The sequence below is a fragment of the Aythya fuligula genome, chromosome 1 (assembly GCF_009819795.1).
Source record: "Aythya fuligula isolate bAytFul2 chromosome 1, bAytFul2.pri, whole genome shotgun sequence".
NCBI classification, from domain to species: domain Eukaryota; kingdom Metazoa; phylum Chordata; class Aves; order Anseriformes; family Anatidae; genus Aythya; species Aythya fuligula.
The window spans coordinates 79,329,757-79,352,524 of record NC_045559.1 but is presented as its reverse complement, the minus strand read 5'-3'; the positions used below and the strand labels follow the sequence as shown (position 1 = coordinate 79,352,524).

At 39.1% G+C, this 22,768-nt stretch overlaps 1 long non-coding RNA gene across 3 annotated transcripts; it reads left to right on the top strand.

Moving 5' to 3' along the window:
- The first annotated feature begins 1,799 nt into the window (after positions 1-1,799).
- On the top strand, positions 1,800-22,439 carry LOC116489622. Of its 3 annotated transcripts, XR_004253300.1 has the most exons (5): positions 1,800-2,945; positions 3,287-3,373; positions 4,949-5,113; positions 14,917-15,030; positions 19,939-22,439. It is a non-coding gene; the product is annotated as an uncharacterized LOC116489622 (long non-coding RNA). The 3 variants fall into 3 exon arrangements; XR_004253301.1 differs by lacking the exon at positions 14,917-15,030; XR_004253302.1 differs by lacking the exons at positions 14,917-15,030; positions 19,939-22,439 and adding an exon at positions 7,312-7,351.
- Positions 22,440-22,768: the final 329 nt, after the last annotated feature.

The following is a 22,768-nucleotide window of genomic DNA, read 5'->3' as shown; positions in this document are numbered from 1 at the left end:
CTGCATTCACATGTGTGCATGTGTATGAAAGCAAAGGCAGCCATTAATGCCTTGCATCATACCGTATGATTTACATATTAGAAATGTACTACATATTGCATGTGACACGTGTAATACGTAAAACACGTAATATCAAGATGCAAAATCTATAGAGTACATTTTATGCAAATGTATATATTATGCTTTTCAATCATAAGGCTGAGAATGCTAAAGACATATCCTTTATAATAGTCAGAACTGTCAGGGTTGTGAGATGGTATCTATTTGCATCTTTGTTACTCTGCTTGTTTTTCATTGTCTTGAGATCTGGCTCCATGCTTAGAGAGCTTTTATTGTGGCCTCTCCTCATCTGGGTCCTGATCATATGGTAGCGGTTGTTTGTGTGAGACCTAACTGCTGCATTTCTCCAGAGTCCCCATTGTCTTCTCAAAGGGTTTTAATGTACAGGATCTCCCCTGGGGTCAGAGCACAGCCATTATATTGAAAACTGTTCTCTCTCTTGCTGAAGTCAGTAGCAAATGCTACTTGTCTCGGTTACTGCAGGTCAGTCTTGGAGATGCAAGTGTTGTGTGGTGAGGGCTCTGTAGCTCAGAGGAGCTTGCCTGAAAAAAAGAGCAGAATGTGTCTTTCAGGGCAGTCTCCACAAAGGTACGTAAGTGCCTAATTACTCTTTGGTTCTTTGGGACTGAGGCAAATGTCTGTGAAGGTCTGGGTCTTGGAAGTCATTCTGCATCCCCTGAAGCATGTAAGTGGTGGGTAAGTAATAAGTAGGACTGAGGAAGGGTCTGCAAGGTAGGATTTTGTGTAAAAAGTTGTCTTGGTCTCTGAGTTAATTCCGTGAAATGGTGTTGTTCTTATCTGTATGTCAGGTTCACTATAATGAAATATTTTTCAGAGTAAAAGGGAGTAACTTCAAATTTTATGTTGCTGTAGCAGATGCACTAACTAGCAGAGTAACCTGCTATTTAAGAGGGATGTGTCAAGGCTGTTGCAGTCTCCTAGTAGTCCATGTTTGGTGCTATTTTATGCCTGAGTGTATCAGCTGATATAAGTTTTCCCCAAAGTAAGATATAAAAAACTCAGGTTAAGCACAAGCCACACTGAGCCTACGTCAGAAAATTCCTGTGCTCATTCTTTCCCTTGGGCCTGACCCACTGGCCCTGCCAGGCAGGAGCCATCCCTCCTAAGAACAGGTTGTTCTCCTGGCCAGTGTTACAAATGGCTGGACATTGAGGCTCCAACAAAAAAGATGTGAGGCAAACTTACCAGTAACATAATCCCAGCATGTCTTGCAGAGAGCTCATGTTGAGAGGTGAAGAGAGTTTCTGCTTTGAGGTGAAATTCAGAAGTGAGTTTCTAGCTGGAGTGCTGTGGCTTTGGGCAGTCTCCACTGGTGCAAATTAAATTTGCTGCAAACACACAACTTTTTGTACAGCTTTTGTGTTACATATTTTCCAGTTCTGAAAAGCATGTGCAAATGAAAAATTTGTGACATAGGACTGGTGGTTGCTCCCTGGATGTTCTGTGTTAAAGCTAAGAGAAATGCAAAAAGGAAACAGAAGCTTGGAAATGTAACCTAGGTGTTTTCATTCAGGCATGTAAATACTTTTCTAAGCATCTCCTAAAAGACAGTATAGTGTAGTCCCACAGTCATCAACAATACTATATATTATACTACTTCTGGCATTCATCATTTTTATTAAGCAGCTTTCAGAATTTCTTCAAGTGAGTTAAGTGACATAGTGGGTGACATAATGGCACCCATGCCACTGACTTTATAGATGGCTCATGCCTGTCAAATCACAGATGCTTTCAGAAATCTTACCTCAAGTCCTCAGCTGTTAACACTCACTCCTGGATGTTTGAAATGCAGTTCTGTCTGTCTGTCTAGATATTTTGTTCTTAAGGCAGAGCACATCCTTGCAAAGTAAAGTAGGCATCTCCAGGGACTTGTTTCCATAACAACCTCCCAGACTGTTTCTCTACCCTGTGACTTTGGCTACAAGCAAAAGCACTCATTGAATACTTTCAGTTCTCAGATATTAGTGCACCATCTTTACAGCATTTTTCCTTGCTTACTGAAGATCCCATCACTTTATATCATGTACAACTGCCCTGTCCAACTCCAAACTGGCAGACCATTATCAGCATTTGAAAACTGACAGTGCAAACCAGGAGATGGGAAAGGACTTTGTATATCCTTGCACACAGAGAGGAGATGAGTGTGTGAAGGACAATCTGAACAATCACGGACAAGGAGCATTGCATTAAAAACCACAGAAACATTTTTTTTTCAACAATCTCACTATGAAATAAAGATTTTGCTGTGGATGAGACTTGCTTTCTCCTGAACCCCTGGCTATTCTGTGACAATCAGTTCAACAGAGAATTTCAACAATTAAGAACAGGGCAGAAATCATCTTCTTGTTGGAAGTGAGGAAGGAAGGAAAGGAATAATTTTGTTTAGGGCACCATTTTTATCCCAAACTTATCCTTATGTGAAGGACTGTAACAGTGAAACGCATGAAGAGTTGGAAGAGTTGTTTTGCAGAATTTCAGAGTCTACATTACTGAAGGATTCCTGCACTTTCCTCTAAGATGAAATTTTTATTCTGTTCCTGTTTGGAAAATGTCATATTTTGAGATTTCTGAGCAATTTTCTGTTTTGGCCCTGTTCCTTCTGACCCAGAGTACATGGATAAAAATCACTGCTACAGCAGCTGTGGAGGTGAAGGTGCCTGGACTTGGTGTTCTCTGTTAGACCCACTCATTCAGTGTACAGAGATCCCTATGGAGATACAGAAGAATGAATATAAAGGATATTCAGGACAACCAAAGGCAGGGTAAGGACTGAAGAGTCTTCCATACTGTGATGGAAAGAACAGCATCATCCCTAAAAGCAATGGAACAAACAGCTCCAGCTTCTGCTTTACCTGCAGAAGTAGGTAAGGTTTCTTTTTTATCTGTGAAATTAACAACTATGAGTTTCTTGCAACTAATGAGAAAGGGTTTCCTAATTAAGATTTGCAGCCTAAAGGGAGAATCTGGTTCTGGATGAAAAAAGAGAGAAAGATAATTATATACTACAAAATGTAGTATGAGCCAGATCCTTGCCATCTGCTGATACAAGTTGGCAAAATTCCATTTAGTACAACTACTTTTGTTTATATCTGTCTCCAACACTTCAATCATCTGCATAAAGTCAAGCATGTGTAATATATGTTAAAATGCTTATCTTACTTTTTTTTTTTTTTTTCCTTTTTTTTTCTTTTTTTCTTCTCTTGAGGTCCTGTTTACACTGGGGAAAGATCTACAGATTACAGCAGGAGTTAACCACAGCTTACCTGAAAACTCTCATCTAACTTGAGTCCAAGTAAGTCTAGTGAACTCTGAAAAGTTAGGCTTCTCTTTAAATTTATAGTGGCAAAAATAAGAGGAGTGGCATTATTATTATTATTATTATTATTATTATTATTATTATTATTATTATTATTATTATTATTATTATTAATGCAGTAGTAGAAATATGCAGGCCAATTCACAGATAGGTTTGAGACTAAATGAGATTCTACCCTCAGCTGTGGCCATGTATGCATAAGATAGCTCTATTTACATTGTGGTAACTGAGATCACAGTCTGAGTTCTTCATTTTTGATTTTTGGAGCTTGCATTCTAGACAAATCCCATTCTGACAACATTTGTAGCCATATTACCAACATGTTCATAGTAGAATACCTGATTTGCTGCCATCTGCTTTACACATAAAATTAAGGAGTGGAGCAAGTGTCTGCATGATCAGAAGATTTAATCTTCTGATGAAATGAACAATTGCCAGTGAATGCTGAGTGTCCTTAGCTGCCACAAGAGACAGTTGGTAGTGAAATTCAGTGATGTGCAGATCAGATCCTAAATAAGGCAAGATGCTGGCCAGGGACATAAACCCAGGAAAATGTTTGTTGGGGAAGCAGGCAGGGACAGCAGGCAGTAACATTGATTTCCAGTGTAGCATATGTTATTAGTACACATCAATTCTATATGTCTTGGCTAACTGTCTGAGTTTTAGCTTGCTCCAGGGCAGCCTGTTCAGGGCTTGCTGGGTGGCACAAGAGCTTGAATATTACAGCATGATTTTACACTTTGGAAACAAGTAACTGTGAGCAGTGTAGGTTTTACTTTCCTAAAGCACAAACATTGCTAAAAAATCTCTGTAGGAAATATCCATGATGTCTGTAGTGCAAATTTGCAGGTTAATCTTTCCAGTGTCGGATTTTTTCTTAGCATAAGAAAGGAAAAGATTTGCATGAGGGAAATTTTACAGAAAATGCTCATCAACTTCTATGGTCACCCTAAAATACTGAAGCTGTGTTGCCTCTTCATTAGACAAGACTTAAAGGAAACCTTGTCTTCATACAAAATATAATCAAAAGTTCAGTAAGTCCTTCGTTGGATTCACTAGCACTAAGTGGATATAAAAATGTTTACTCAGTGGTATAAAGGTGTGGAAGAAAATTTATCAAAAAGTGCAGTAAATCCCAAAGTATTTCACTGGGATTGTAGCCATTTTTGGTTTGAAGAAAACTGGGGTCTTGATTCAGCTCTCTAGCTGAGGTTGGGCAGATGTATCCTTAAGGTTATGAATGCTGTTCCTTCTAATTTAAGTGACTGCGAGAGAAGAATCAAGCCCAAAAAAGAGGGCTGTAAATGCAGCCATCTGCAGCCATGTCTTTAGGTGTTGTAGATACATCTAGGTTCATTCACCTAAAAGGTTGTAAAGAATTTTATACCAACAGAAGATTTAGCTTTTAGAGCACATATTGGTTTATTCTCATACATTCTCAGGAGAGTAATGAAATGTTATTTGACAAGAAAAGTGGAACATTACTGTCTCCTCTTGCTTTTCATTGATGCATCTGTTGTTTTCAATTAGCTTGATGGTATCCATTTTCAGGAAGCAGATGCTGCCCTCTTTTACACCGGTGCAATTCTGGAATAACTCCACTGACGTCAGTGAAGTGAAATTTATCCCAGTTGAAAGCAGAATTGGACCACAGTCTGATCGTCTGCTTATATGCTATGGTGCTCTCAGGAAGGTGCACCATTACCATACCATAAGGTGAGTGCCTATCTGCTGTTCCCTACTCGGCTCTTTTGTGCCCTTGACGGTCACATGTCTGGCAGAAGTTAGGCTGGTGTGGGGCTTGTGGGATCACCAGATTCCCCACATCAAATGGAGCAGATTTCCTTCCTAGATTCTTGTCCACTTCCCTATTTAATTTCCATCAGCTTCCTCTTGCTTAGATGTGATTTCCAAGGAGACAGAGTTTTTTATGGTAAGGAAATATAATTGCAAGTCTTAAATAATATAATAACAGAAGGGTAGCAGAGATAGACATGGAGACAAACTCTACCCTCCTACAGATTTTTGCTGTTATGGCCATCTGTTAAAATTGCTGCAGTCCTTGCAGGTTGGCTATAGATCTGATGGCTCTAGGGTCTCCATCTTCAGGATATACCAGGTTTAAACAAATTGGGTCACTTCTTTCTTGCTCCAGCTCTGCTGATCTTAATGATGCCTTCCCTGAAACTAGACAAAAAGCTTCATATAAAACCCATTAGCATGCTGTGTGGAAAAATACCACTTAAGATGGGACAGATGAGGGTCACTAGAGAAAATACAGAGTCAGTAAAAAAGAGATCAGTATGAGAAAGAAGGGAGGTTCATAAAAGAGATCTTCAGGGGTTAGTCCCTGGATTGCTTAAAATATTAGCTGTAGGGCTGAATTTATAAGACTTAGCAATGATGCAACCTAAACAATGCCATTAGACCTGTGGATTAGGACACAGGACTAGATGATTGAATTATGGACTTAAAGAAATGAAAAGATAGTAAATAGTATAAAAACTAAAGTTGTGATATGGATTTTGGTAGCAAGTTTATCACTTGGGGAAGATTGAAATGTATGATTGGGAGTGCTAAGATGAGTCAAAGCATCAATGTCACTTACTAAGCCACCAGAGTAATGAAGCTGCAAAATCGCTTCTTGAAAGTCTTAGAAAGAGACATTTTTATACCACTTGGGAAATGTTAATTCTATAAGGCCTCATCTGGAATTCCATGGGTCTTTTTGGTGATCTGAGTTTGGTTAAGTTTACCTTAGAGTGGGAAGAATGCATGGAAAAGCAGCAAGAATGATCAGGTAAATGGAAACTCATTTACAAGATGAATCTAGAAGAGCCTGCCTCTTCTAGCCCAGCAAAAGATTGGCAAGACCTATAGTTACAAAAATACTGGGAGCAGAGTAGCTAACAAGACATAAGAGCTATTTAAGTTGAAAGGCTGTGTTGGTATTTGAACAATAAGGCAGAAATTGTCAATGAATAAATTTATACTGGAAAGCAGAAGGTGATTTCTGCTATAACAGCTGAAAGAGAAATGAAAGTCTGCTCTAGATTGAATAGGAGAAATCAAGGCAAAAAGCAAATTCATTTTTTTTGGATGGACTTCGTTAAATTTTTGAAAGGCTTTACATGAAAGTAGTTACATGCAATAGAAGGAGCCTGGTTTCAGTGACTTCATCTACTAGAATCAGTCTATCCTGAACCTTGGATATATTTTGGATGTCGAATATAAAAGCAATCGTATCTTTATTGCCTATGTTCTCTGAAAAATGCAGCCACACTATACCTGCTTAGCTAACAGACACCAAATCCCGTTGATTATATTATTTAATACTTGGGCTTTTGGTGTGTGTGTAGGAAAGAGAAGAGTGAGAAGAACTACATGTCTTTGGAGATGGTGTTTCTCCATGGGACTGGGTAAAGAGAAAAAAGTCCTTGGAGTGGGGTAGAATGGGGTGGGTGTACCAGATCAGTCTAGGAGGTAGTCTGGAGACAGATGGAGGGTGGGCCGTGCCTTAATATTTTCTTACCTTTTGCACTTTAAAGACTCAACAATCTCTGTCCACTGCTTTTCCTCTCAACCTGGAACCTCTGCTGACTGTGTCTGGTCCTTTCTTCCTGTCCAAAGCTTTCCAGCTGTCCACTGATCTTTCTACTTCCTGGGGCCTCTAGTAATTCCTCACTCCCATTAACTTGCCGGAGTCACTTCAGTAGTGCATTGTACCTAATTTTGAGGATAGCCTTGAGGTGGCTCTGCTGCAGCTCAGCCCGGGTTTCTGGTTTGGATGCAGAAATCAACAATAACAGAAATGAAGTTGCCTGCAACAACTTTCATTGAACTGAAGGTCAGATAAGTTGATAACAATGGTCACTCTTGCCTGAAGAGGTTACCTGAATAATTTCCTATTGCAGGCATTGTTCTGACAAAGACAAATAAAGCCATGGCTTCGTGTTTCCTCTTTCACCTCTTTGAGTTTTACCCTATGAGAAAGAGACCAAGTATGTCTTCAATCTCAGAGGATAGAACAGACATTGACCAAGGTGGGATCTTCATCACATCCATCCATCCATCCATCCATCCATCCATCCATCCATCCATCCATCCATCCATCCATCCCTGTGTCACAAAAGCATGTAGGAAAATCTAGACATACTTTGTTCTCAAGCCTTCTAGCTTGTTGCTGCTCTGTCCTCACTTATGTGATGAAGCCATTAACCTGTGATTTATATCTATATTAGCAAGTTCATTTTTTAAACTTTGGAATAGCTCTTTTTTCTTCTGTAAGTAGAAAAAAAAGAAAAAGCAAAGCAAAATTTTACCAATGACTATAACCATTATGAATGCATGTGAACATGAACATCATCTGAGCTTTAACAATGATGTTAGCAGAATGGTGCACACAAATGCCGTTGTACATAAGTTGTCCTAAGGGCTTGTCATCTTTTCTAGAGCTAAGGAAGTAAGGAAAACGAAAAAAGAATTTTCTTATGACATTTACAGAATGAGCCAACAAGTTTCATTTGAATGATGAACAGTGTTGCACCCGTTTCTGGGCTCAGTTGATTTTGACGTTGATAAAAGAAGCCACTATTAGTTCATGTGCATCTTAATTTACAGTTGTTATATCATGTGCACTGCAGTTGTGTATAGAAGCCTTAGTCTTGACACATACAACATATTAATGGTAAGATCTTACTGCAGTAGTCACTACCAGCAAAAAGGTGGTCAAAGTGCTTGATTAAATTTATATTGATGATTAAATGATTAAATGATTAAAATTATATATACCTCTATGGAACTCAAAGAACATTCCAGTGGTGAGAAAACATTATTACATTTTGATTTTATAGTAGGGATAGAATAAGGTGCAATTAGCTATGCAGAGTGGTGGAAAAATAAGAATCTAAATGAAGAAGAACCTATGTCTTCTTCATTTGTACAATAGAACAAATCTGCATATTCTTGGCCCTGGCAACCATGTCTTTTAGCAAGAAAATGTTGACTTCATAAAGGAATACTGGTGACAAATAGCACAGGAGCAAATCCTACAAGTAAATCATGTCATTCATGATGATATGTAAAAAGCATGGGAAATGTATTTGTTGTGAATCTTCAAGCCAATCTGATTTATTTATGCATAAATAAATGAGGATGAGAGGCCAATGGGCACAAACTGAAGCACAGGAGGTTCCGGCTGAATATGAGGGGGCACTGCCGTACTGTGAGGGTGACAGAGCACTGGAGCAGGTTGCCCAGAGAGGGTTGTGGAGTCTCCGTCTCTGGAGATTCAAACCCGCCTGGATGCCATCCTGCGCAAGGTGCTCTAGGTGATCCAGCTCAGCAGGGTCTGGACTAGATGATCTTCAGAGGTCCCTTCCAACCTTAGCCATTCTGTGATTCTGTGGAATAGTATTTACCCATACTCCTTTTTTGGGGGGGAGGGATATGACTTCACTGCAAATTGAACAGCTCAAGAACACTCTATCCAGTGTTTGAAACACTGACATGCTCTTAACTTGTGACCAAGTTTGACTCTATTTGCTCCCTCAATGCTTCTGTTTTAAACCTTCCTCAGTCAAGAGCTTCGTTCTTAGAATGGGCTTATATCTTTAAGGGTAGAGCTGTAATTAACAGTGAGAAGTTCTATGCAAAAAGCCCACTTATCAGTGATGGAAGGACAGACTGCCTTTGTGTTTGAATCCCACTTCATCGTCAGTACAAAACAAAGAGGTATGGGTAGATATTTATGCAAAGATATTTAAAAAACACATCTACGTATTTAAAAAATATGTAGATATTTTGGTCTTTTTTCTAATATGTTGCCTGATAGGCACAAAGTTAGAACATCTATTTTATCACTCCTAACTTTTCTTTAGATAAGTACCAAAAAGACATTGTACATTTCTCAAGATCTGATTGTGCTGCAGTTCTAATGTATCAGAAATAGTACTGTCAGGTACATTCCTTTTAGTGCTGTAGACTATGGGTTTTCATGCTTACGAAATGGTGCACACAAAGCAATTGATCTTTGTAGTCTGTCCTTGGAGATGTCACAGTGACTTTCAAAAACACTCTGGAGGGTATTCAGTATTGCTTATCCATTAGTCTATTATCTGATATCTAGTTCAGTTTTCTATACTGGACTGCAAACATTTCTGCAGGATATATTTCCATCAAAAGATGCTCTTTCTCAAGACCTGGCATGTTTGAGAGCAGTTTCATTTCACTTCATGTTGGTGTTCTTTAGAAATTGAATGCTTGGAAAATTTGTAATATGCACGAACATTTTTGTAATATTATGAATATTTTTTGCCTTTTTTTTATTTTAATTTTTTTGTACTAAGGACATCTATGTATACAAGGCAAAATGCAGAGTTTTGCATTCATGTCTTTTTACTTTGATCTATAATGAAAGATAAAATTGTTATAATTATAAACAACCACAACTTTTTTTTTTTTTTTTTCCAAACCAATATAGTAGTAGCCATTGACAGTCCTGATTGCTGTCAGTGTGGCTCCCATGTCAGCTCCAATACTTCTTTGCATTCAGTTAAGTGCTATTCATATGCTCCAAACCAGATGAAATGACAGGGTCAAATGGCATGAATACTGGAGCATGTGCTAGAAGTGACAAGATTTTAGGGAAAAAAAAAAAAAGAAAAAGAAAAAAAAAAAAAAAGATTACAGTCCTGATAATTTCTGGGTGCAGGGAGAGGAAGAATTGCAGAAGAAGGGTGCCATCTGGAGTGTGCTGTAGCTCACCTCATTATTTACTTTTTTTCTTTGGCTCTTAAAAAAACAACAAACCCACAACAACAACAAAACACCTCTATGCAGATTTGTGAACTCTCAATAACACTTACTTGGACAAGTGGATTTCAGAGAAGATGGATAGTGAAGCTCTCCTTTGCACAGTAACCCTTAATCAACATTTCCATAGAAGATGTCTGAATACATATTGATCAAGCCAGCTGCAGCTGTGATATAGCTGTGAGGAGTGTTGAAGAATGATGCAACTTTTCTTTCCATCATCCATCCCCCAGTCACGTAACACAAGTAGCCAAAAAACACCAGCTGGTACTTCTGATGCTAGCATTTCTGCTCATGAGAAAGTTGCATCAAAAACAAAAAAGTGGAAAGTTTTCCATTAGTTAAGTGACCACTTAATAAGGCAAATCTTGTAATTAAATACTATGCTTAAAGTCAAGGGGACAGTCTACAGCTCTGTCACATGAGCTTTGGGTGTCCTGTATTTCTCAGTGCCTCAGCAATAAAATGCTGACATATTAGTTGTTCCCTCCATTTGTTGCACCCTTTTCCTAAGCAAATTAGACACAAGATCTTTCTGAGTGTGCCCCATCTCTTACCTAATACCTTTTCAATCTCAGGTACAGCTGAGAACCACTACTCTATAAGGACACTGTGTTGTATTACTGTCATAACAGTAATAACTAACATATGGATCAAACAAACACAAAAACTTTTGGACCTGTGCATGAGACTCTTGGAATACCCAAATGCTAAAAAATCCTGCTACTACCTAGCTTATGTTGGCTTTGGGCCAATGCCGTGGCCATGCTGATCCGATTTATATTTTTCAGTCTCAGACACAAAATATTCTGCCCAGCCCCCCTTATTGTGACTCTCTGTTCCCTTTCAGTCTGCTTTATAATTAAGGCGTGCAACATATTTCTAGCTGACAAAGCCTGGAGCAACGTATTGCAACGTAAATTGAAATCCCACTGAATGCCACTATAGAGATAAGGAGGCTGACATCAACTTTTCACAGCTAGTCCAAAAGAAGTAAATTTATGCAGATTTTCTTTTTTCAACTCTTGAATTGCTATCGGGGACCAAGGTATTGAGGCAACAGAAGAAAATATGCTGAAGATGGAAGGAGTACATAACATCTCTCACCTAGATTTTTTATTAGATCTCCAAGCACGAAGGTGGTTTGGATGGTAGCAGCTCACTGGTACTGAGCAGTCAAATCTGCTCTTTGAATCTGTCAAGGTCATTTAAAAAAATATGTTTTCACTGGTACTGTTAACAACTGTGAATTTAATCCTTATTAAATGTTTTGCTATTTTTTGTTGCTTCATGGTCTTCCAGGGGAATATGAGGATACATAGATGGCAATTAAGGCTCCTCATGTTTTATATTTAGTCATATATTGGTGATTCAGATGCAAGCATATGTGAAAAGGCCCAGATGAAACCTCTTACAAATTCCTTCCTGTCCTATGAGACATATTTAGGTGCCTGAGTCAGTTACATTTCTGTTGAGGGCCATTGTCATGTTTTTTCTGCCCACCGCAATGCATGAAGAGTTTTCTTGATGGCTGAAATATTTTTAACACCCCTACTGATGCAGAGGGTTGGTTACAGACAAGTGGAGCCAAATTCTCAGCTGGTATTTGTACATTAACACTTTTTTTTTATTTTTTTTCTTTTTCCTGATGCCAGCTAGGCGAGGTGGTGGTAGAGGGTGTTTTAGATGTGTTTCAGTTTTCAGCTGCTCTGTTTTCTGTACAGGTAGGAAATGAGACCTGTTATCTTCAAAATTCAGTGTCTTGAAGCAGCTAAAGCTCCCATCTGAATGTTTTTGAGTAGGCACTTACTGTCAGATCTGCCACAAGGATTTAACAATCTGTGGATAGACTGAGGCTTACAGGCATATGCAGGGTCTGAATCTGATGTTTTATTTCTTCATGCCTCAGCTGTAGAATGGAAATAATGTCTTTCTCTCTTCAGCATGCACTTGGCTGTTTATCAGCAATAAAGATCTATAGGAACAATCAACAATTCAGTTAAGCTCTTTTTTAAAGCAGATAAAGCAAATGATGCTTTTTCTTATAGGGAATCACAAGTAGTGTGAGGCACAGCTGGAAGATTAGACTGGGGTTTGCAGCTCCAACGGCTGGTTACAGTGGAACCTTCAGTCAGATCCTCTGTAAGCCTCTTTCTGATTTCACTGGGCTGTAACTTCCATAAAGGGCATCCTCATTTCCATGGCTGGAAGCAGGATAAGTGAGAAGATGATGAACCTCTTTACATGATCTTCAGTGATGTTGCTGCTGTCACTGCTTCAGTGACATTGCTGACAACACTTGGCTGCTGTGGTCATTGGAATTTATTTTTTTTTTGGTGATGTTAATGAAACAGAACTGGACCAATAGCAAGCATGTTTGAAATTCCTGCTCTAGGTTGGATTATTATTTGACAGTGAAAGAGCAGCAGGACCAAAAGTTCCTTTCTTCCAAGATTACCAGCTTAGGGACTGGTAAGGTCTAAATGCTTACTATCTGTATTTACTTACTAAATACAAACTATTACTGTCTGTATTTACTTACTATTTGTATTTACATTGCTCTTTGTGATCACACTCCATATCTTCAAGTGATTATTGCTCTGGTGATCCCTTGCACATACGGCGCTTATGAACTGCAGGATGCCACCTACAATCACACCTCCACATGTGGAACCAACTGAAGCAATGTCATGGTGCTTTCTTAAACTCCATGACTTCATTAAAGCTTAGCAATTTTTCCATGATGTGGTTGTTTTCAGTATTAATGTTTTACCATGCCAGCCTGATGTATATCAGCTGTGGAAGGCAAAATTAAATATTGCTGCATATGTGGGGGCCAGACTTACATGTACACCATGGGGAGGAAAAGAGAGAGATAGAAAGGAGAGCTGAGACAGGGGCTGGAGAGCCTTGTTTGCCACTACTTGGGAGGAGGGGAGAGGTGAGGAATGGTGGCTGCTGCTGCTGCTGCCACAACCGTGGCAGCATTTTCCAGTTCCCCAGAAGCCTGGCTTCACAGGGTTATGGTGTGAACAAAGAAGACAGGAGGACCATGGCTATTTTGCTGTCCCCAGCAGGCTGTTGCCCTTAGCAACTGTTGCCTTTGCCTGTACTGTAAAACCAGCTCTAATATTTTGCCGTGATTTTGTTTGCTGGTTCCCTGGGGTATATGCATCCTGCAAAAAAAGCATTTAAAACAGTGATGAAGATGCAAGAGACAAGGTTTTAACAAGGGGTAGTAGTTGAAGTTTAAGCTGTTAAGGAAGGTTAGACTTAGGTTTGCCAATCCAAGTAAAACTCAATTTACTTAATCTTCTCAGCTACTTTAAGCTGAAAAATTGATCTTAGTGATCCTTTAAAAAAAATAGTAAGGAAGGACAGGTATATCTAGCAGAATTTTAATTTACAGTCATTGACACTGCAGTGATCCCAGAATATTTTCCTTAGGAGATGCTTAGGAGTTAAGGGAAATACTTAAACCCTGCATGAGATGATCCTCAACCACTGAGAATCAAAGAAGACTTTGAAATCTGATGCACTGTACAAATTAGGATGTCTGTGGGTTGGCCCCATCTTTGACCCATAAATAGGAGGGGATTGAGTAACTTCATGATGCTGTAACAAATGATCTGGAGTATATGTGCCTAGTGAGTAGCCATGCAAATGCATGTAAGCATTTGAGCTCTCTTCAGTCCTTGCTTGATAGCTGCAGTCTTCATGAGTTCCAAGAATGCAAGTGATGTGGTAATTATCAAGACTGTTACCTGAATTTGGTTTTCTACAGTATTTTGAACATACAAAGCATGTTGTAAGTAATAACTGTTATTAATTAGTTTCAGGCTGCTGAGAAAATACAGTTTCTCAGCAGCAAAAAGAAGCATTTGTTCTGGTGGCTGCTGTGTATGTACTGGGTTAAGCCTTTGGGGGCTTTATTCAAGCAAAATGCCCACAAGAAGCAGATGGTGATTTTTCTGAGCAAGGACACAGAGGATCAGCTGGTGTGTCGTCCTGAAAGAATTTGTAGAATTACTCTGAACTCCGGAAAGCCTGGAAATTCAGAGGAAAGACCTGTGATATGACAAAGTCCACCTCATACTGACAGCTGCCATCAGGAAACGCTACCAAAAGTCAGTTACCAGTTTGCGGAGTGGCACAGTGCCATCCTGTGGGCCGTGGAGGTACTCAGCAGGCAACGCGTGGATGTGCGATGTGCGCTTCAGTGTAAGGTGTAGGCAGTTTGCAGAGAGGAGGGTTAGGCCATGTAGGCTCAGTTTTTGTGGGGAGGGTTGTCTGCATCGGCAGTTAAGGTATTTGAGCAGTTTCCTTTGCTACTGAAGAGCTGTGTGTATACATATATCATATATATATATCGTATCATATATACATATATATATATATTATATCTCTTTGACCCTTCTTTTCTGGCGAGAGTTTTTCCACCAGCAACTTGGGAGATTTGCCTTGCTCTGTCATTCTGCCAGTGCTTTTTGAAATTGTAACACTTTGCAAAGCACAGGTAAACAGGCAGCTCCAGGAGCACCTGGTGGCCAAATTGCTAAGACCTGGGGCTTTGGAGCTCTTGTGGGAGGCAGCTGCAATAAAGGAGAGCACAGAAGCAAGGTGTCTGGTATCCTGGGTGACTGCCCTCACCCCTGAATTGTTTGTAAAACAAGACAGCTAACCTACCACTGTCTCTTCCCCTTTAGGTATGATTTGAAAGAGGGTAGCAGTGGTCAGCATGCTCAGTGTGGAACATGTCTTGTCAGCCATGCTCAGAGCTGGACCTGTTGTGTGGGGTTTCAAGCAACATGTGCAGTGAGGTATGGACTGCTGGTATGTGCTGAGGAGGCCCAAGACAGCCTGGGGGAAGCTGTCATTTGCTGTACACACACAGACAAATTCAGTGTTTTCTACGTTTTGTGAGTCTCTATTGCTTGGTGGCAGCATGATCACAAGTACTTGGCCTTGTTATGTTGGGTTTAGGCATACAACAAGAGAACAAAAATGGAACTTGACCATGTGAGCCACTTTTAGAAAAGTTTGCATATTTTCATAAAGGACATTAAATCCAACAATGCTATTTTAACTGTTAATGCTAGAATTACACACATTTTCTTTAAAGTTGAGATTCTCAAGGATTTCACCTGGCTTCCAGGGAGAGTATACAGGTACGAGATACACATCACCAGCACTATGTGGGGTTAAAATGGGTATTCAGTTTGAAGAAGGATGGTGGTATACTGGGATTTTCCCTGAATATTTTGATTCACTCAGTGCTGCAGGGGCAGTACTGCAACCTTTCACCTGAACCGTACATCAGATGAATGTGTATTACCTCTGTTTTCCTTCGCTGTGGCAGAACACTGAGAGCATTTTGCAGTTTTATCCTCCCATTTGAAATACAATTGCTTGCTTTACAATTCCCATTGCTCTTTCTTTTGCTGCCAAAGGTTTCATTAGTCAGTCTTGTTTGGGGATGGGCACTATAAATATATTGGATCTGAACTGTTTAATTGCCTCTCCCTTATCCATGCACAGTGTAATAGCCTGGTTGCCACATTTGTCTATCATAACAGAGGCAAGTAAAAATTGCTTCAGTGGAGTTACACCCACTGTTACTCTGTGTAACTTTCCCTTTATTTTTACTATCCCCAATCTTTTTGAATGACAGAGATACTCAAGGCCTTAAATTCATCTCAGCTAGCTCCCAATTAGTTGTTTATTTGTAGTTGTTGAGAGTTTGTTCATTCTCATCATTGAGAAGGATTCAAGGATCTTTCATGACAGCAGTTTCATTTATTATATTTGTATATGTATATATGTGAAGATTATTGCATTATTTTAAAACATAAAGGCACTAAGTGTCTGCATGTGTGTGCAAAATTGCACAGAGGAGTTTCCAGAGCATCATCAATTTTTTTCATGTCGCTGTTTTCAGAAAGCCTCTCTGAGGATTAGGAGCTATTTACTATGAACTTAAGCATCAATATCTGACTCCCCAAAATAAGAGTAATAAGGGATATAGAAACGGGTCCCTAAAATTAATCATTTGCCTCCCGCCAAACTTATATATGCCCTTTCACATAAACCTAAAATGAGAATGTTCCCATCTATTTTGCTATGGAGGCTCCTTTCTCTTCTTTACCTTCCTGAACAATATGATTCTCTGCATGTGTAGCTATATAACATTATGCAATTTAGTTTTTAAGTGCATTATCTGACATTAGAGTTACGATTTGAGATTATCTTGCATTTTAGTTTCCTCAATGAAAAAAGATTATATGTACAGAACATCACAATTTTTCACCTGACAGACTCCTGAATATGGTTTGGAGGTTCTGGAGAACTTATCTCAAATTCGTTTTTGAAAATTTGAGGCCCACGTTTTCAAAAATGGTGACAATGTAGTAAATCATGTTTCTGGATGCCCATACAGACCTGTATTCTCCTTTCTGAAATTTAGTTTGTAAAGCTGAGCATCTCATGTCACTGGCCAGTCTGGAAATTCTTGGTCTCTTCATCTACTTCATATTGAAGTGTAATTTAAAAGTAAGTGATCAGTAACTGAGTAATGAATAAGGCTGACATAGCCTTAGTATTTCATTTATCTTGTGCCTCAACAATTGCCTTGCTTCACTTCTGTTCCTTTTAGATATTTTATTACTTTTACAATAGTGGGATTATAGGCATAGAAAAGTCTGTCTTAAGTCCGTCTGCCATTCTTCTGGCCAAGTCAAAATCTTTTCTATCACTTCCTTTGTGTGAGTGATTGTAATCTTTATTTAAAATGGTGCTTTCAACACCATTATAAACTTGGATCTGTCCCCTGGTTTCATGTCAGTCCCTTCACTGCTGTATTATACTAGCTAATTCCTTGCTTACTTGAAAGATTTAAAATGACAGTTTTGCTATCCTGTTGCCATAGTGTTTGAGTTTTTCAGAATATTTTCAATGTTGAATGACTATGCATTAATTAGTTATACTTTCTGAGATGTTTTCACACATCTGCTTAATGTTGTAGTGTTTGATCCTTGCAGTTGCTTCGTTTTTTAGAATATTTGATGAAAAATATTCCAGAAATAGTTAGATTTGGGCTTTTGGATTTGCCAACACTACAAGAAAACATATCGTGCTAAACTCATAACCAACCATTTATGACATGTCTGTTTTTAATTACTGGGACCATTTCTACAGCTATTGAATTTAAGTTTTACATAATTGTCAATTTAAGCAGGCAGATGACATTACATGCCTTAACCATGCAATACATTCAGTGCAAGTAGAACCTTGTTTGCTGCTAAGGAGTCTTACTAAGTAAATTTAGAAACATAGAAGAACATGTTTTTGTTTTGTTTTGCTTGTAGATCACAGAAACAAGCTATAAGGAAGAATATTTTACAATTTCTAAGTATTTGTTGGCCTATTAATGTACACAATGGAAAAAAGGAGGTCTGAGATCTCAGGTATTGAGTATGTAAACTCTATTCTCTACACTCCATCCACTGACTGAGCAGCATCCATGTCAAGTACATCAATATAAAACTAAAAGTAGAATCAGAACAGTAAGTCCCACCGTGATTGTTGATTGCGCAGTAAAATACAATAATTTGTCATAATTTAGTGCAACTCTGCAAATATCTGTCTCTTCCTGTAAACAGTCTGATGGGGTCTCTGACTTACCAAACTTCAAGAAATCACTCTATCCAGTTGTTGTTGCTCTGCATTTTTGGAAAACCTGAGCCAGCCTTCTAGCTTGTTCAGTATTGGTAATCCCTGGATTGAAGCTTCCATCTCCAACATATAAATCTGCAGGAAAAAGCTTACATACAAGGAAGTTCACTGAGGGACTTCTGCTTTGAAGCTCAGCACAGATTTAGTCTGCAAATCAGATATTTCTCACAGTCTTGGTGAGCTCATAGCAACTGACAAGTTGTTATATTGATGTACATTACTAACAGTTGAAGAACTGGATTTTTCCTAAAAAAAACATTTTGGAAGGTAAATTAATTTTACAAATTCTTCCTTGTAATATTTTACATATCAATATCCCTATCTATCTATAGTCCTTGATTATATATGTAGCTTATACCTGAGAGTAAGAGCATTTATATATATATTCAAGTTTCTATATGCATGCATTAATATTTACATAGTTTATGTATCACTGCCAATTTCTCTTTTCTGAATCTATGCAGAGCTCTTGACAAATTTTGTTTACTTTGAAGGCTTCTTCTGTCTCTGATATTTCTCTCTATCTTTGTTCTCCTGTGGGCTGTAGCACTGCTTTGACCATCCTTGGGGCCCAAGTCTTTCTCACTGGTACACTCTCTTTATAGCCTTTTCTTGTTTTTCTGGTCATTGTTGAGCAGTAGCTGTGGGAGCATGAGGACTAGGAATATATGGTCTTCATGGTGGAAGAAGCTGCTTTCACACTCCTGTACAAGCAAATGGAATTGTCATGGGAAAATGCTGGATGAAAATATAAATGCTGTAACTTCCTTGCATTGCAAGGCTTGAGCTGCTTGTGGCATTTCAGCACATGCTTAACATCCCTAAGTTTAGTCTAGCCATGTCCACCACTCATACAATTAAATCAAGTATGGGTCTCAAGCTTTGGTTTTGGGAACTCAAAAGCCCACATACATGTATTATTACTTTAATAACATATCCTAACCATGTGTCGCAGGAATATGGAAGCCATCCTGTATATAGAAAAAATGCAACTGGAAACTTTTAGGGGCATGTTAGACTAGCAGAATAAAGGTGTTGTACTGTTGACATACAAAGAGGAAAGAAACAGGAGTATGCTTGCTTTATGAGAAACTATTATTTGACCTTTCAGGTTTAAATAGATTTTGACCAATTTAGGAAGGCCCTAGTGCCACATTTATTCCAGTCACTTCATCTTCCCTTTTAATCTCTCCCACTCTGGAGGACTGCAGATATTTTTAATAATTCATAATTTTTAAGAATAGCTCTTTAGGTTCAATTTGTCACCAGCACAGATGGACTTGTGCAGCTAGAAGTGACTGTATCAAAATATGACAAAATTTGTACATGAAGAAAAGTCCTTACAGGCCAAACATGTTTATTGCTTCTTTGCTTCAATAAATGGTTTCATATCATATTAAATGGTTTAAATTAAATTAATTAAATGGTTTCAGATCTGTTTTGTTGTTGTTGTTGTTTGTTTGTTTGTTTTTTAAATTATCTTTCTGTTGCTCTGATAGACTTTCCTGACCCTGGCATGGGGGAAGAGGTTTACAGGCCAAATTGTAAAGAACATAACATTGTCTTAAGAGGACTTAAAATTAGACAAGAAAATGACTATGGGAATGTAGTAAAGTCCCAGTTACAGTAATGGTCAGACTTTGGGTCTCCATCCTTGGAGCAGCACAGTACTGCAAAGCATCCTACCAGACTCTGGAGCATTCCAATATATATAATTCATCTCATGCAAGAAAAAATGTATATAGTTCCCAGCAGATGGAAGGAAAGACCCCATCAAACCAATACCAGTAGGTGGCATGGTAAAGCAAAGTAAGCTGGGTACAGTAATATTGAGAAGATGCTCTAAACTGACTTCCTTCAAACATTCTCATTAAAAAATTAACCATTAGGTTGTCATATCTTAGCTGTGATCTATTCAGAATAAGGCATTTCTCTTGGCCAATTTTTTAAAATTTAACACTTTTTTTTTTTTTTTTTTTTTTTTTCTGTCTCACTAGGCTGGATTCCGGATGATGCAAGGCTGTTGTGTCAGAATGCTGCAAAAGACGTTGCATCTCCTCCTCGTGGTGTTGGTGAAGTTTCCCTCCGTGCAGGGAATACAGCATTTATGGACAGGAAACTGCTTTCCTTGCTTAGAGGTTTTCTTATTTTCTTTAAAGGGGTTAGCATGCTTAGTTACAGGAAACTGAAATTATATGTGAACAGGGGTTGGAGGAAGGAGGCAGGGAGAATCTTCTACAAGATTCAAATGTGTATGATTTCTGGGAAAACTAAATAAAACAGAATTTAATTCCCAGTGTCTAAATAGCAGCAATTTTTCATCTATTAATCAAAAGACCCAGACAAGCACTGAGTAGTGTGGGAAGCTGGAAATGGACATAGGACACCTACAAACCATTCTGTTACTGACACCTATTTTAAATCTTTTTTCAAGTGGAGGACCCAGTCCTGGCAAATGCGTAAAGTCAGCCCTTAGAAGAGCACAAAGCTTTCTCTAGAGAACTGAATAGCTGGTGAAAGCATGCCCATTTGTCTGCCTGTCTTTTGCCCCTGGATTACTGTGCTTTTATAGACTGTTTTCATAGCTCAGATAAATGGTAGAAGCTTAACATAGCTCTACAAATAATAATCATCCTGATCATGCATAATATGCGTTATGTAAGAGGTGGGCCCAAACTAGAGATATTTCTCATTTCCCTATGAAGTGTCTTGTTTGAGTGTATTTGGAGTTAGTTCTTGTGAACATGTGAGTCTATTGCCTGCTTTAAAGGAGGTAGTGACTTAGTTTCAGTGGCTGTAGAGAGTTTCACTGAAATAACACTGTTTATAGTCTTTCATGTGATTTAGAAGGCACAATTGCCATATAGTTCTGAAAATGTAATATAATTGTATACAGTGTTCCTGGGAAATGTTCTGAAGTTTTTTCCCACTGCACCATTGTGATGAAAACTTCTGTTGCTCTTCACGCTCTGTGAGCCCATGCTGTACTATGCTGAAGCTGATGGGAAACCCACTTAGTAATGGGAAGTGATGGACAGAGAGGGATGCTCTGGCCTGGAATCTCCTCTCTTTGGCAATGGCACAGGTCAGCCCTGCAGCCAAAAGTCCAGAACAAAAGGCAGATCTACCCTTGGTGTGTTGCCAGTTCTCCATGTAGGTGAATAGGAGGATGAGAAATAGAGAAGTGATTCTGGAAGGAGAGAGATTGAGAGGAAGAGTGGAGTAAAAGGGTTCTGATCATTACAACTGGGATTTTCAAAGGTACTCTATTGATGCTGGGCATCCAGCTCCTCCAGACTATTTATCAATAACACCCTCTAAATTTTCATGTATGACTTTTAGCTTGTGTGGCAGTCCTTACAGTCAGCGCATGAGGGAAAAGAGGTAGAAAGCATCTCCTAATGTGACAGTTCTTGGCACCTGTAACAAGCAAGGATTGTAATATCTCCTCTTGGTGCTGACTGAGGGTCTGGTCCTCTGATAAGATCTGACCTCCTGTCTACATGTCACTCAAAAAGATAATCAGTGTCTTATAGGACTGGGCTTAAAGCAACTATGACATGGGAAATCCAAAGATACTTATGGAACAAGTCTGCAGAGTAGTCTTGAGCATGGATGTAAAACCACAGTTCCTAGGAGGCAACATTCACTCTGTGTTGATATTATTTGGGTGCAAACAATGCAGAGACCTACTCTGACTGTCAGTGCAGGCCAGCTTGCAGTGTGAGGCTTCTTTAGACCTGTGTGACAAGGCAACATGGCTGGCACTGGGCAGCCAGAGCTGCCACAAACCCTTCTTGCATGGGCAGTTGTCTTCAGAGGTAGACAAAGTGTAGGCTGCCTGCTGCAGAAGTCTGTGAGCCTTCAGATGCATGACATGCAGATCAGAGACTTTGGATGATACTGTGTGCCACTACAAACAGAGTGGATATTGGTTGCAGGACCCTTTTGCTTTTGCTGTGAAATCTAACTCCTAGACGTTATTTAAAGGAAAACAGTTGGGATTTGCAGGCCAGGTCATGTGGTGACAAAAGTATTTCCAGTGCCCTCATTGGAGCCAGGCTGATTTATACAAGTCTAATCCAACATTTCTGAGAAATTGTGGATGATAGTTTTTTTTTGTTGTTGTTGTTGGCTGCACTGAAAACCTGAAGCCTTTCAAATAAAGTATGTGAAGGAAACAGAATTTTTAGATGGAATAGTGAAAATGCTGTTTTCTGGACTCAGACTTTGAGACAAATTTTTTGCAGAACCCACATGTTGTGAGAGAAGAGGGTATTTGGGCTTGAAAGCTGACCAATGAAATGGGACTCAACTGAGCTTTGAAAAGCAATTATTGTCCTTATTGGTGTTGCCATAATATATGCTTAACTCAAACCCAATCTTGCACAGGCCAGAACCCAATGAAACCATGTAACTAGGTATTTGTGATTGTTCCTATCAGTGTGATCCACTGTTGAATAGGCTGGACATATGAATAAAACCAATATTTTTTAAAGTGTTGTGTGTTTTTCATGTCAAAAAGACTGGTTGCACTCTGGTACTTTACTATGTCCATATGAAGTATTTTATGTGGGATTAATACAACTGTACAGCTTTCTTAGGACAATTGGCAGCCACTTGCTGAAGAACACTTTTTCTTCCTCGGAGGTGATTGTTGCAGTACTGCACTGAACACCAGTAAACTGGGTCTGACTGGGATGGAGTTAACTCTCCCTGCAGTGGCCCATACAGTGCTATGCTCTGAACTTGTAGCTAGAACATCATTGCAATCACACTAGAGTTTTGTCTATTGCCGATATTGCCGAGCAGTGCTGGCACACCATC